Below are 14,859 nucleotides of genomic sequence, written 5' to 3' on the forward strand. Positions count from 1 at the left end.
TACTTCCTCGGAATTCCGTCGGAAATTTCCGACGGAATTCCGAGGAAACAAAATTCCGAGGAAACTCCGAGAAACATATGTTCGTCGGAAGGTTCCTCGGAATATACCGATGGAATTCCGATGGTCCAATCCTCGGAAGTTTCGACAAAACATTCCTCGGAATGTTTATCGGAAAATTCCGAGGAACATATGTTCCTCGGAAAATTCCGAGGGACAAAACTCCCTCGGAATTTTCCGAGGAACTCCATTCCCTCGGAAAATTCCGAGGGAAATATGTTCCTCGGAATTTTCCGAGGGAAGAAAGTTCCTCGGAATTTTCGAGGAACTCCATTCCCTCGGAATTTCGAAAAAAAAATTTATTTTTTTTTAAAAAATTTAAATTTTTTAAATTTAAATTAAAAATTTAAAATTAAAATTAAAATTGAATAAAACATTAAATAAAACATAGTAGATAATATTCAAAGTAAAATAAAACATTCAGAGTTTTTGGTAAAAAAAAAAAAAACTACGGGTCTTGGATGTTCGGGAACACCTCGTTCGGGTACATCCTCTTCATCATCTCCATCATCTGCTCGTTGAGCCTCTTCTGGGTCTCATAGCCCGCCTGTTGAGCTGCCATCTGGGTCTCCAACGCAGATATCCGATCATCCTTGTCCTTCAGCTGAGCCGTAAGAACTTCCGGATCAACATATGGCGGTGGTGCAGAAGAAGGAGCAGCCGACCGGGAGCGACGACCCAAACCGACCATACGTCCCTTCTTCTTTGGAACCGACTGAAATATAAAAAACCAAATTTAGATAATATAAATTGATGATAAAATAAAAATCAAGAAATAAATAAATTGAACTTTTAAAAAAAAAACTTACCGATTCAACGATTTCGTTGATTCGAACCCGGGACAAGTTGGTCGAAGCCGTCGAATCGTCATCATCGGTTTGAAGCTGAGACACTTCGTCGTACACCTGAGTTTGGACCAGGTCGACCACGTCCCTCACAAGACCATCATCAATCTGACCGGTCTTCTTGTTGGTATACGCCCTTTTCATTAGGGCGAGATCATCAACCGGCTCGCCCTCATTTTCTTCCGCCTTGAAAAAAAAATAAATTAAACAAACATTAGAAATTTGAAAAAATGCATAAAAAATAAAATTCTGAAACTTAAATAATTAAAGAAAAAGCGGTTGAACTTACCATGCGATCCGCGAGAGTGGCAATAGATTGGGCACCCAAGTTATGCTTGTAGATGCCCTTCCCTTTACGGTCGCTCCTGCGGTTGTTGGAGTTGGTGGAAGAAGTTTCTTTCGTCTCTTCCTTATCCCAATGCTCACACAACTCCTTCCATACCGTGTCGTTCATCGACTTTGGGACCTTTTAATTTAAAAAAAAAAAGTTTAATAATTTAAAAAATAGTTTAATAAATTAAAAATTGTTAATAAATTAAAAACTACCTTGTTTACTTCCCACTTCTTCTTCCACTCGTACATCTGCTTCCCATAGTTGTCCATAACTTTATGGACAAAATGGTTATAGATAGAGAGCGTATCATCGGAATTCCAGTTGAATTCTTGCTGAAATAGTTTAAAAATAGTTTTTAAGCACAAAAATATAAATAGTTTAATAATTACAAAAATAGTTTTAATAAATAAAAAATAGTTTAATAAATATAGAAAATAGTTTAATAATTACAAAAAAAAGTTTTAATAAATAAAAAATAGTTTAATAATTAAAAAAATAGTTTTTAAAATATTTAAAATGTTTAATAAATATAGAAAATAGTTTAATAATCACAAAAATAGTTTTAATTAATAAAAAATATAAGTAAAAAATTTGAATACTTATCGCAAACTGACGAAACCACAGATGCTGCTTCTCGACGGGGAAGTGAGTGAAAGTCGGATGTCCCTTGTCGAGGGCAGAGTACATCATACGGTTGATCCATGCGCTGATCCCGTTCCCGGATCGGTTGAACCTAATAAAAAGAACAAATTATTAATAATCAATCAAATTTTAAGGAAAAAAAATAAAAGTTTAATTACCATGTTTGACCATGTCCATGTGGATACTCAGTGAGATAGGGAAGATGGTCACGACCGGGCTGTCGAACCAACTCCGCAACACTCATCACTCCCGGAGGACCCGTAGGAGCAGGAGCGGGTATAGCAGCGGGAGCGGGAGCAGCAGGAGCGGGTAATGGAGAAGGAGATGTATGGTAGGAGCTGTGGGGCGAAACGGAATCCTGAACATGGCTGGACGAACCCCGAGACTGGCTCCCCATACCACCCCGGCTACGACGCTGGCGAGGCCGGATCTGATCATCATTAGACCTGTAAATAAAAAAAAAATAGTTTTAATTAAAAATAATTTTTAATCACAAAAATATAAATAGTTTAATAATTAACAAAAAAAGTTTTTATAAATAAAAAATAGTTTAAAAATTAAAAAAATAGTTTTAATAAACCCCAAAAACAGTTTAATAATTAAAAAAAAATAGTTTTAAAAATATTTAAAATGTTTAATAATTACAAAAAATAGTTTTAATAATATTAAAAATGTTAAAAAAAATATAAAATTTATATTTTATATATAAAATACATAAAACGTTTTATTACCACAAAAAATGATTTTAAATATTATATATATATGATTTTTAATCACAAAAAAGTTTTATGGATTTTAAAAATCATTAATAAATATATAAATGATTTTAAAATGCAAAAAATAGATTTTATATACAAAAAACGTTTTGAATATATACATATATAATTACAAATTCGATTTTTATAACCACAAAATCAATAAAAACCAAAAAAAAATCCAAATCAAGTGAAATACATAATCAAACTCGATTTTACACAATCCTACCATTCAACCTAACAAAAATCTATAAATCTCATTCCAAAATCATCAAATCTACTTCAAAACCATACAAATCTACCCTAAGAGAGTGGGATAGGGTTCTTACATGATTATGGGAGTGGAAATCGCGAGGGAGAAGAGAGAAATCGCCGGAAATCGCAAGGGAGAAGAGAGGAGTCGGCGGAAATCGCAAGGGAGAGAAAGTGAGGCGGAGAGAAATGGGGAAGAAGATCGCGTTCGACCTAATAAAATGACGCGTCCGACGGAAACTATCCGTCGGAATTTCGTCGGAATTATTTAATGCATCCGTCGGAATTTCCTCGGAAATCTTTAATTCAATTTTCGCGAAATATTTGGCGGCTTGGTTTACCCGGTTAAATGAAAATATTCCGAGGAACCAGGATTCCTCGGAATACCCTCGGTAATTACCGAGGAAATTCTGAGGAACCAGGGTTTGGGGTTTTAAAACATCGATTATTTTCGCCGTATTTCATTTCTTATACAATTATAATGCATACCATTGAGGATTCTTTGTATAGATGATCATAAACCATGAAATAACACAATTTCAAAAATAATTGTAAGTATTCCCTTTACCGTTTATTAAAGTGTATAAGTGTTTCTCTTATGTTGTGTGGTTTTCGTTCATGCAATCGTAAAAGTGTTTGTTATTGGATAAAACACCAAAGTTCCTAGTTCCAAACATCATAATCTGGTTAAGACACTTAATGAAGGTTATATACGTGTTATTCAATCCGTAAAACGTTGTTTTTGGTTTAAAATCCCAAGTTCCTCGGAATTTCCTCGGAATTTTCCGAGGGAATTCCGAGGAAATCGGAAGTTTCGTCGGAATTTCCTCGGAAAATTCCGAGGAGATTCCGAGGAAAAGGAATCTATAATCAAATCCCTAAATCGAGGAGATCTATTCCGAGGAAATTCCGAGGAAAACCTATCTGTCCTCGGAATTTCCTCGGTATTTATATTAAAAAAAAAAAAAAGGTCGACGCTACTCTGTTTCCGAGTCGTCATCACCAGATGAATCTGAATCTGGATCTTGGTGAAACTCTCCAATCACTGGTTCATCCTCTACGTGAACGGCGGCTTCCTCTCTGAAGTCGGTTAAATCGACTACAAGGCCAACTCCACCTAAATCTTCTGCTGCACTTAAGTTGCCGGATGTGCTTGGTTGTAGTGGATCTTCCAGCTCAGAACTTCCCTGAACTCGGCCTCTCGGGTTGAGTCTTGTAACAGTAACCCATGGATCATCTCTGTTCCTTACCCGGGGGTACTTGATATAACAAACCTGATCGGCCTGAGAAGCAAGAATGAAAGGATCATAATATTGCAGCTTCCGTCTTGAATTTACTGATGTAACACCAAATGCATCTGTTCTCACACCTCGATCTGGAGTGTTGTCGTGCCAATCACAATAGAAAACAGTACAGCGCAATCCAACCATGCCCAAATACTTGATTTCCAAAATCTCATTTATGTGTCCGTAGTATACATCATCTCCTGATGCAGAACAAACACCAGCATCGTAAGTCGTACTCGAACGTCTCCTCTTCTGAGTTGTGAATGCATATCCTCGAGTACAAAATCTCGGATATGACTTCACAACAAAGTTTGGTCCAACGACCATCTCGCGTATCCAATCGTCAAATGTTTCACCTCTGGCCAAACCATCACTCACATAAGTAAACATCCATCCACCAAATTCTCTCTGCTTCATTTCTTCTAGTTCGTCCTCTGTGGCGTATCTATATTCGAACCGCTTTTCTGCCATGAAAATCCTTTCATATTGAAGAACATCTTCGCAGTTGGTGAGTAAATATGTTTGCAAATGACTGCGCTCCTGATCAGTAAGTCGACGGTCCTTTGGTTTTCCGCTAAGTCGTCCAACGTCTGTGAAAATGTCTGGAACCTTCCAATGATATGTTGCCCGTTCGCCTCTATCATCATGCCGAGCAGGTCTTCTGTTTTTGGTCTGAACTTCTGCTGGAAAGTAGTACTCGGCAAAGTTTGAAGTTTCTTCATTGATCATCTGTGCGACTATAGACCCTTCCACCCTACTTAAATTTTTCACCATCTTCTTCAAATGGAACATATACCGCTCATACAGATACATCCATCTATACTGCACAGGACCACCAAGTTCCAATTCTCTTACCAGGTGAATAACAAGATGCTCCATAACATCAAAAAATGAGGGAGGAAATATCTTCTCAAGGTTGCACTGAATCACAGCTATGTTAGTCTTCAAATTTTCAATACCTTCAAGAGTCACTGATCTCGTGCATAAATCGCGGAAGAAACCACTTATCCCTGCAATTGCTTCATGAACATTTCGTGGTAATAGTTCCTTGAAGGCAAACGGAAGGAGGCGCTGCATCATTACATGGCAATCGTGGCTTTTCAAGCCAGTAAACTTTCCTTCCTTTCTGTCGATACAGTTACGCAAATTAGATGCGTAACCGTCTGGAAATTCCACATCGTTTGAAATCCAATCAAAGAACGCATCCTTTCCCGCTGCATCAAGTCGGTATATGGGAAAAGGAGCCCTACCACTCTCATCAACATGAAGTTCTGAACGAGCACATATATCGACTAAATCCAGTCTTGACTTCAAATTATCCTTTGTTTTACCTTGAACATTAAGGATCGTGTTCATGAGATTGTCAAAAAAGTTCTTCTCACTATGCATGACATCTAAATTATGCCTTAGTAGATGATCCTCCTAGTATGGCAGATCCCAGAAAATACTTTTTTTGTGCCAGTTATGTAGGTTTCCAACACCATCTACCGGAAAATGCTCATGTCCACCGACGTCTGGCGTCCTTTCTGCACCAAAATCTCTAAGTTGTGTCTTCAAATCTTTCCCACGAATTTCCGGAGGTGGACTGTCAAACACCCTCTTGTTCTTCGTAAACAAATTCCTACTTTTACGATATGGATGATCTGGTGGTAGAAATCTCCTGTGACAGTCAAACCAACACGTTTTCCTTCCGTGTTTTAGTTGGAAAGCATCAGTGTTATCTTGACAATATGGACATGATAGCCTTCCATGCGTTGTCCATCCAGATAACATACCATATGCTGGAAAATCACTTATTGTCCACATTAGTACTGCCCGCATTTGAAAGTTTTCTTTATACGAAACATCGTATGTTTCAGCACCTTGAGCCCATAGTTGTTGCAACTCATATATTAGTGGCTGAAGAAACACATCAAGTGATCTCTTAGGATGCTCTGGTCCGGGAACGAGAATCGAGAGAAACAAAAACTCTCGTCGCAAGCACAAGTTTGGGGGTAGGTTGTATGGTGTAAGAATGACTGGCCATAGAGAATACTGTCTTCCACTCTTGCCAAACGGGCTGAAACCATCAGTACATAATCCAAGGTAGACATTTCTTCTCTCATACGCAAAGTCGGGATACTTTGATTGGAAATGCTTCCACGCTTTTGCATCTGAAGGATGTCTGATCTCACCATCTGTTGAGTGCTCCGCATGCCATCTCATTGGTTGCGCTGTGCGTTCAGACAGATACAGCCTCTGCAACCTTTCCGTCAAAGGCAAATACCACATCCTTTTATATGGTACTGGAACTCTTCCACTCGTATCTTTATAACGAGGCTTCCCACAAAATTTGCATGAAACCCGCTGTTCATCCGCCCTCCAATAAATCATGCAGTTGTCTCTGCATACATCTATTACCTGATACGATAAACCAAGACCAGCTACGAGTTTCTGAACCTCGTAGTATGAGCCAGGAGCTACATTATCTTCGGGTAGAATACCTTTTACATAATCAGCAATCGCATCCACACAGTCTTCAGCCAAATTATAATCCGTCTTAATGCCCATCAATCTTGTAGCAGATGATAAAGCTGAATGACCATCTCTGCAACCTTCGTACAATGGTTGCTTTCCAGCATCCAACATATCATAAAATCTCCTAGCTTCGGCATTGGGTAAATCTTCCCCTCTAAAATGATCATTTACCATCTGCTCAGTACCTACACCGTAATCTACATCCGTTCTAATTGGATCTTCTAATCTAACCGCTGGCTGAGGTTCGCTAGTACTACCATGTTCATAATCAGTTTCTCCATGATGATACCAAATTTTGTAACTTCGTGTAAACCCACTCAAATATAGATGAGTCCAAACATCCCATTGTTTAATAACTTTTTTATTTTTACAATTAGAGCAAGGACATCTTAACATACCTGTTTTTGCTTCCGGTTGTCGGTGAACTAACCCCATGAATTCGGTTATACCTTGTTGGTATTCTTCCGTAAGCAATCTCGTGTTCGGATCCAAATGAGGTCGATCGATCCAAGAACGAAAATAATTTGAAGAAGACATGTTTTTTATGAATCAAATTCGTGTGTAAAAAAAGTGAGAGGGAGGATGAAGATATGGAGTGAATGAAGAGGAAGAGGGGTGCTTGTATTTATAGTTGAAATCCTGCCGACGGTCCGAGGAAATTCCGACGGAATTCTGATGCAAACGGCTAGTTCGTCGGAATTTCCTCGGAATTTTTAAAATCCCCCAACGGCTCTCCAACGGCTCTCTAACGTCTATAATATTTCCTCGGAATTTATCGGTTTTTTCCGAGGAATACTAGTTTCCTCGGTATTCCGTCGGAATATTCCGACGAGATGAATTTTCCTCGGAATTCCGTCGGAATATTCCGAGGAAATTCCGAGGAAGCCAAATTTTGTGTTTCTTCGGAATTGCCTCGGAAATTCCTCGGTATATTCCGAGGAATTCATTTTCCGTCGGAACGTCCGTCAGAATACCGCTGTTTTCTTGTAGTGAATCTTAAACATGTATTTGGCTCAATACTTTTTTGCTCTACTTTGCTTTATTCTAGTTGATTCGCGTTTGTTCACAACATCAATATATTATATATTGCAGTCAGATCGACCGTTACTACGGAGACAATTGCAATAAGACCGGCCCTTTTCAAAGCTCAATGAGCTTGGAGTCAGAAGATTAATCGTCCAGTCAGACTCTCTTCCCATTAACTTATCCGGTGGATAAACTCCTAGAACCCTATTTCTAGAGATTTATGGTATTCTATTGAGTATTTCTGTCTGCAATCAAATTTTATATTCGGTTCCTTTGCTCTATCTGCGCTTACTGCAAATGCAATCGCAATCATATCGGCTCTTTTCAAAGCTCAAGAACTTCAATGCAATCATATCGGCTCTTTGCAAAGCTCAAGAACTTTAATAGACTGGCCGATGCTCTAGCAAAGTAGATCTTAAGAGAGTTTTTGTACTTGATTCCCAGAAAAACAAATTAATGAAAATTTCACCCTGCACAGGGTGTGTGTGTTACTACCTAGTTGGATATCAAAGGTATCAAATTTTATATGTTAATAGTAGTGAATTTATTGGTCACCAAAACACCAACTAACCCTATGTATAACAACGGTATCAAATGGATTACATGCATGAATCAAAGATATATACCCGTATATGGAGAGAGGTAATTGATTAACAATAAGGTGTTTGGGGATAATATATTGATGGCTTTGGGAAAGGAGATAGTTGCGATCTAACACAGCAGTTGCTTTGGTGGTCTCGTTTCCATGTCGGCTCTGCTTCAGAAACATATTACTTGGGAATGGTGACCCCAGTTTCTTATTCATCTACACTTCAATGTGTATTTTACTGTTTTATTGTAGTTTAAAAGATGTTACGTCGATGTATATTATTTTGTTTTATTTTATATACGCTTCTAACACAGTTAAACATATGATATTTTTGTTTTTTTTTCTAATTTTTAATAGAAAATCATGTTATTTTAAAGGCATATATTATTTAGAAATTTTTACATTCTAAGACACATTATGACTTATGAATTACACATATAGACACATTCTGCTGGTCAGGCACTTTATGAATGTGTATTGTCATTCATGCCCTCAAACTAGACCAACCATCTCATCTAATTAATTAAAGAGAAAAGACTATTTCTTATTATTGAAAAGTCACGAGTCACATATTCTCTCTCCATTCCCGATTTCAAAACTCAGATCGACTTTCCCTTTCCCAAATTCCCAACCCTAATTTCGAATCTCTTCCATTCTTCCTTCATCGTTCGTTGAATCACACCATGAACCCAGATTTTTTTATGCTTGTTTTGTTTCCATGATTCCCTCTCCAACTTTCTACCCATCTTCCTCCACTTCCCGATAATTCTCAGAAAACCCTTTTAATATCTTCAAACAAACCATGACGAAATTGAAGCCAAATAAGAAAGAGAATAAATCCAAGACTTCTGAGGAACCAACCCCTCGCAAATCGCAGCAGGAGGTTTTGTCCATGTCCACGTTTTATATACATGTCCACATTTTGGTTTGATCAATTGTGTCCATGTCCACGTTTTATATACATCCATGTCCACATTTTTACTCTGTCAATAAACACTTAATCGATTAATTTGTTTTTTTTTCTGGGTCATTCTAAAATTCAACAACCTAGGTAGATAAATATTGTTCAGATGCAAAGTACGCTTGCTGTTTAAAGGGTCAAAGTTTGAGTCTTCGTCGGAGAATTTTAAGTTTAGAACTAAATTAAAGATTAAAATTTTGGTCTGAACATTTTTTCATCTTTTCTGGGTTTTTGTTTGGAGGTTAGAGCGGTGGAACGACTTTTTCTGTTCTGAAGAGAACATGGGCGGTGGTTACTGGTGGCTGGAGTTGTCTTGGTGTCTAGACGGACATGGCTCCTTTCATCCAAACCCGAGTGAACTTAGAAGGCTCTGCTCTTTCGAACACGAAGACGTGAACTCCCTCTGCTCTTTATCTTCAAATGCTTTGAAAGCACTCTCTAGGAATAAGGATATTGAAAAGTGAACTCCCCAAAACCATTTAAATGCTTCGAAAGGTACAATTTTTGGATAATCTTCAAGTTTTAGCGATTCCACTGTGTTTATAGTTGTATTTTCTATTGTATCCACAAATCAAACATGTATTTTCCGTCCACGAGTAAATGTACTTGTCCATGGAACCTTGTCCATAATACTTTTTTTTGGATCGAACTCCTTGTACACAAAAAAAACTTCATATATATAAATTGTAGGTTTAGAAAAAGCTAAAAAAATATATGGATTAATAAAACTCTTTAAATGTTTGATATGAACTCGTCCACAAAAAAAAAAATATGATACATTATTTTCAAATTTTAGATGAAAATGAGTATGTTCTTTCAAAAACCCGTCCACAAAATTTTCCTTTCTCCTCCTAGCTGTAGCTCGTTCCAGTTTCAAAAAAGCAGCGAAACCATGAATTTATTATTAAAATCTACTTCTTTTACACACAAAAGCTCATCACCCTTAGATCTATTGACATCCAACGGCTCCCCAGGAATCTAATTTATATTATGTTTGGTCCCCACAAACCAGTCAGAATTAAAAATTAATAAAACTCTAAGGATGGTTCGGTTCAGCCAGCGAGGGGCAGTATAGTCCATAATGTGATGTGTCATGAGAGAAAGTGTCCCTCCAGCAAGTTGTGTCTGAATGTGTTAAAAAAGATAAAAAAGTGTCCCAAACCGTTATCAACTCTATTATTTATATGTTCTGTAATAATGCTGAAATAGTTTTGTTCACTGTTCTAATTGTTTTGTGGTCTATAGACACATTATGACTTATGAATTACACATATAGACACATTCTGCTGGTCAGGCACTTTATGAATGTGTATTGTCATTCATGCCCTCAAACTAGACCAACCATCTCATCTAATTAATTAAAGAGAAAAGACTATTTCTTATTATTGAAAAGTCACGAGTCACATATTCTCTCTCCATTCCCGATTTCAAAACTCAGATCGACTTTCCCTTTCCCAAATTCCCAACCCTAATTTCGAATCTCTTCCATTCTTCCTTCATCGTTCGTTGAATCACACCATGAACCCAGATTTTTTTATGCTTGTTTTGTTTCCATGATTCCCTCTCCAACTTTCTACCCATCTTCCTCCACTTCCCGATAATTCTCAGAAAACCCTTTTAATATCTTCAAACAAACCATGACGAAATTGAAGCCAAATAAGAAAGAGAATAAATCCAAGACTTCTGAGGAACCAACCCCTCGCAAATCGCAGCAGGAGGTTTTGTCCATGTCCACGTTTTATATACATGTCCACATTTTGGTTTGATCAATTGTGTCCATGTCCACGTTTTATATACATCCATGTCCACATTTTTACTCTGTCAATAAACACTTAATCGATTAATTTGTTTTTTTTTCTGGGTCATTCTAAAATTCAACAACCTAGGTAGATAAATATTGTTCAGATGCAAAGTACGCTTGCTGTTTAAAGGGTCAAAGTTTGAGTCTTCGTCGGAGAATTTTAAGTTTAGAACTAAATTAAAGATTAAAATTTTGGTCTGAACATTTTTTCATCTTTTCTGGGTTTTTGTTTGGAGGTTAGAGCGGTGGAACGACTTTTTCTGTTCTGAAGAGAACATGGGCGGTGGTTACTGGTGGCTGGAGTTGTCTTGGTGTCTAGACGGACATGGCTCCTTTCATCCAAACCCGAGTGAACTTAGAAGGCTCTGCTCTTTCGAACACGAAGACGTGAACTCCCTCTGCTCTTTATCTTCAAATGCTTTGAAAGCACTCTCTAGGAATAAGGATATTGAAAAGTGAACTCCCCAAAACCATTTAAATGCTTCGAAAGGTACAATTTTTGGATAATCTTCAAGTTTTAGCGATTCCACTGTGTTTATAGTTGTATTTTCTATTGTATCCACAAATCAAACATGTATTTTTCCGTCCACGAGTAAATGTACTTGTCCATGGAACCTTGTCCATAATACTTTTTTGAAATTTTTACATTCTAAGACACATTATGACTTATGAATTACACATATAGACACATTCTGCTGGTCAGGCACTTTATGAATGTGTATTGTCATTCATGCCCTCAAACTAGACCAACCATCTCATCTAATTAATTAAAGAGAAAAGACTATTTCTTATTATTGAAAAGTCACGAGTCACATATTCTCTCTCCATTCCCGATTTCAAAACTCAGATCGACTTTCCCTTTCCCAAATTCCCAACCCTAATTTCGAATCTCTTCCATTCTTCCTTCATCGTTCGTTGAATCACACCATGAACCCAGATTTTTTTATGCTTGTTTTGTTTCCATGATTCCCTCTCCAACTTTCTACCCATCTTCCTCCACTTCCCGATAATTCTCAGAAAACCCTTTTAATATCTTCAAACAAACCATGACGAAATTGAAGCCAAATAAGAAAGAGAATAAATCCAAGACTTCTGAGGAACCAACCCCTCGCAAATCGCAGCAGGAGGTTTTGTCCATGTCCACGTTTTATATACATGTCCACATTTTGGTTTGATCAATTGTGTCCATGTCCACGTTTTATATACATCCATGTCCACATTTTTACTCTGTCAATAAACACTTAATCGATTAATTTGTTTTTTTTTCTGGGTCATTCTAAAATTCAACAACCTAGGTAGATAAATATTGTTCAGATGCAAAGTACGCTTGCTGTTTAAAGGGTCAAAGTTTGAGTCTTCGTCGGAGAATTTTAAGTTTAGAACTAAATTAAAGATTAAAATTTTGGTCTGAACATTTTTTCATCTTTTCTGGGTTTTTGTTTGGAGGTTAGAGCGGTGGAACGACTTTTTCTGTTCTGAAGAGAACATGGGCGGTGGTTACTGGTGGCTGGAGTTGTCTTGGTGTCTAGACGGACATGGCTCCTTTCATCCAAACCCGAGTGAACTTAGAAGGCTCTGCTCTTTCGAACACGAAGACGTGAACTCCCTCTGCTCTTTATCTTCAAATGCTTTGAAAGCACTCTCTAGGAATAAGGATATTGAAAAGTGAACTCCCCAAAACCATTTAAATGCTTCGAAAGGTACAATTTTTGGATAATCTTCAAGTTTTAGCGATTCCACTGTGTTTATAGTTGTATTTTCTATTGTATCCACAAATCAAACATGTATTTTTCCGTCCACGAGTAAATGTACTTGTCCATGGAACCTTGTCCATAATACTTTTTTTTGGATCGAACTCCTTGTACACAAAAAAAACTTCATATATATAAATTGTAGGTTTAGAAAAAGCTAAAAAAATATATGGATTAATAAAACTCTTTAAATGTTTGATATGAACTCGTCCACACAAAAAAAAAATATGATACATTATTTTCAAATTTTAGATGAAAATGAGTATGTTCTTTCAAAAACCCGTCCACAAAATTTTCCTTTCTCCTCCTAGCTGTAGCTCGTTCCAGTTTCAAAAAAGCAGCGAAACCATGAATTTATTATTAAAATCTACTTCTTTTACACACAAAAGCTCATCACCCTTAGATCTATTGACATCCAACGGCTCCCCAGGAATCTAATTTATATTATGTTTGGTCCCCACAAACCAGTCAGAATTAAAAATTAATAAAACTCTAAGGATGGTTCGGTTCAGCCAGCGAGGGGCAGTATAGTCCATAATGTGATGTGTCATGAGAGAAAGTGTCCCTCCAGCAAGTTGTGTCTGAATGTGTTAAAAAAGATAAAAAAGTGTCCCAAACCGTTATCAACTCCAGAATAATCTTGTTATACGCGTTTTAAACAATTGAAATGCATTCCAACGTTACAATGGGTTGTAGTCACATTCATTGCCTATACTAATCCTGTTTAGAACCCTTGAAATTTATTAATTATAACTAGATAATAACATGGACGCACGCGCGAGGTGAGTTTTTTATACTTATGTTTGTTCATTAAATAATTTTAACATTTGCAAAATTATATTTTTTTATCGATTATAAAATGACGAATACAAATGTTGGTCTCTTAAATGTATAATCATTGTTGAATAATTAACATATTACAGCTCATTTTATTTATTTTAAAACTTCATATACAGACAAAAAAATTAAGTTTTGCGGCTGACACAAATCATTAAACAAGATAGGAAATTGTAAAATAACGAAAGGAGATTAGGTTTTATTTTCTCAATTTGTTTACTATTGACTCTCCATAAGTAATTTCATTTTGTAACTCTATAAAATTGTGCTTTCGCTCTCGTTTTTGTTTCAATGATATGAATTTTGTTATTATTTTTTAACTTCTTATGTAAATTCTGTGAATTACTTAAGTCTAAATTTAAAAATACGGACATCTGTAAAAATTTGTTCCACTCCAGATACATATCTAAAAATCAAACTTTTGAAGAAATCACCGGCAAACTATATTCACAGGTTAGTATTCAAATCTAATATATCAAGTTGTTATGGAATATATGCAAACTCGAAATATAAATATTTGTCTAGTATATATTAACCAGTTCGGTCTAAAAATCATTTAATTTTGAAACAGCAAAATAAATTACTTTTTTTATTAACCTACTCTTTTGAGGTTAGTTATTTAAGAATATACCAATAAAAAATATAAAGTACTTTTCCATTCCATTATATGTAAACTAAGAAATTTTTGATTTATTAAATTATAAACTAAATAACTTATAATAAATAGTTCAAATATCTTATTCTTACTATTACAATAGCTAGATATGGTATTAGGAAGAAACAAATATTAAATGGAGGATCAAATCTATCATTCTTCGAACATACTCAAAAGGAGATGATTGGAATCTTGTCATGATATTCACTAAAAGCTCTCTAAGAATAAAAATCAAGACTGAATTATTTAATCTGAATGAAATAATATATATAAATATATATATATATATATAGCGCTTACAATATTAAAAAGTCACATCAATTTGAAAAAGTATATTTCTAGGATTGTGAGGATCAAATAACATATCAGAAATCACATATTCAAAAAATAATTTGTATACATAAAATTATACGCATTAGAGTAATCACATAAATCAAAACCAATATATTTTGAGGGTTATTTATTTAATGCCATGTTTTTGGTAAATAAATAAAAATAATCATTTTATTTACTTTATATGGTATATAATTAAACTTTAGTGATATTGACAC

The 14,859-nt window shown here is 36.0% G+C and overlaps 3 long non-coding RNA genes across 3 annotated transcripts; all 3 read left to right on the forward strand.

Annotated features, from left to right (window-relative positions):
* The first annotated feature begins 8,741 nt into the window (after window positions 1–8,741).
* LOC125609527 lies at window positions 8,742–9,762 on the forward strand. Its single transcript, XR_007339754.1, has 2 exons — window positions 8,742–9,186; window positions 9,511–9,762. It is a non-coding gene; the product is annotated as an uncharacterized LOC125609527 (long non-coding RNA).
* Window positions 9,763–10,540: 778 nt separating this feature from the next.
* LOC125609528 lies at window positions 10,541–11,558 on the forward strand. Its single transcript, XR_007339755.1, has 2 exons — window positions 10,541–10,982; window positions 11,307–11,558. It is a non-coding gene; the product is annotated as an uncharacterized LOC125609528 (long non-coding RNA).
* Window positions 11,559–11,747: 189 nt separating this feature from the next.
* LOC125609529 lies at window positions 11,748–12,768 on the forward strand. The gene is made up of 2 exons (XR_007339756.1): window positions 11,748–12,192; window positions 12,517–12,768. It is a non-coding gene; the product is annotated as an uncharacterized LOC125609529 (long non-coding RNA).
* Window positions 12,769–14,859: the final 2,091 nt, after the last annotated feature.

This window comes from Brassica napus, chromosome A5, assembly GCF_020379485.1.
Source record: "Brassica napus cultivar Da-Ae chromosome A5, Da-Ae, whole genome shotgun sequence".
In the NCBI taxonomy this organism is placed as follows: Eukaryota; Viridiplantae; Streptophyta; class Magnoliopsida; order Brassicales; family Brassicaceae; genus Brassica; species Brassica napus.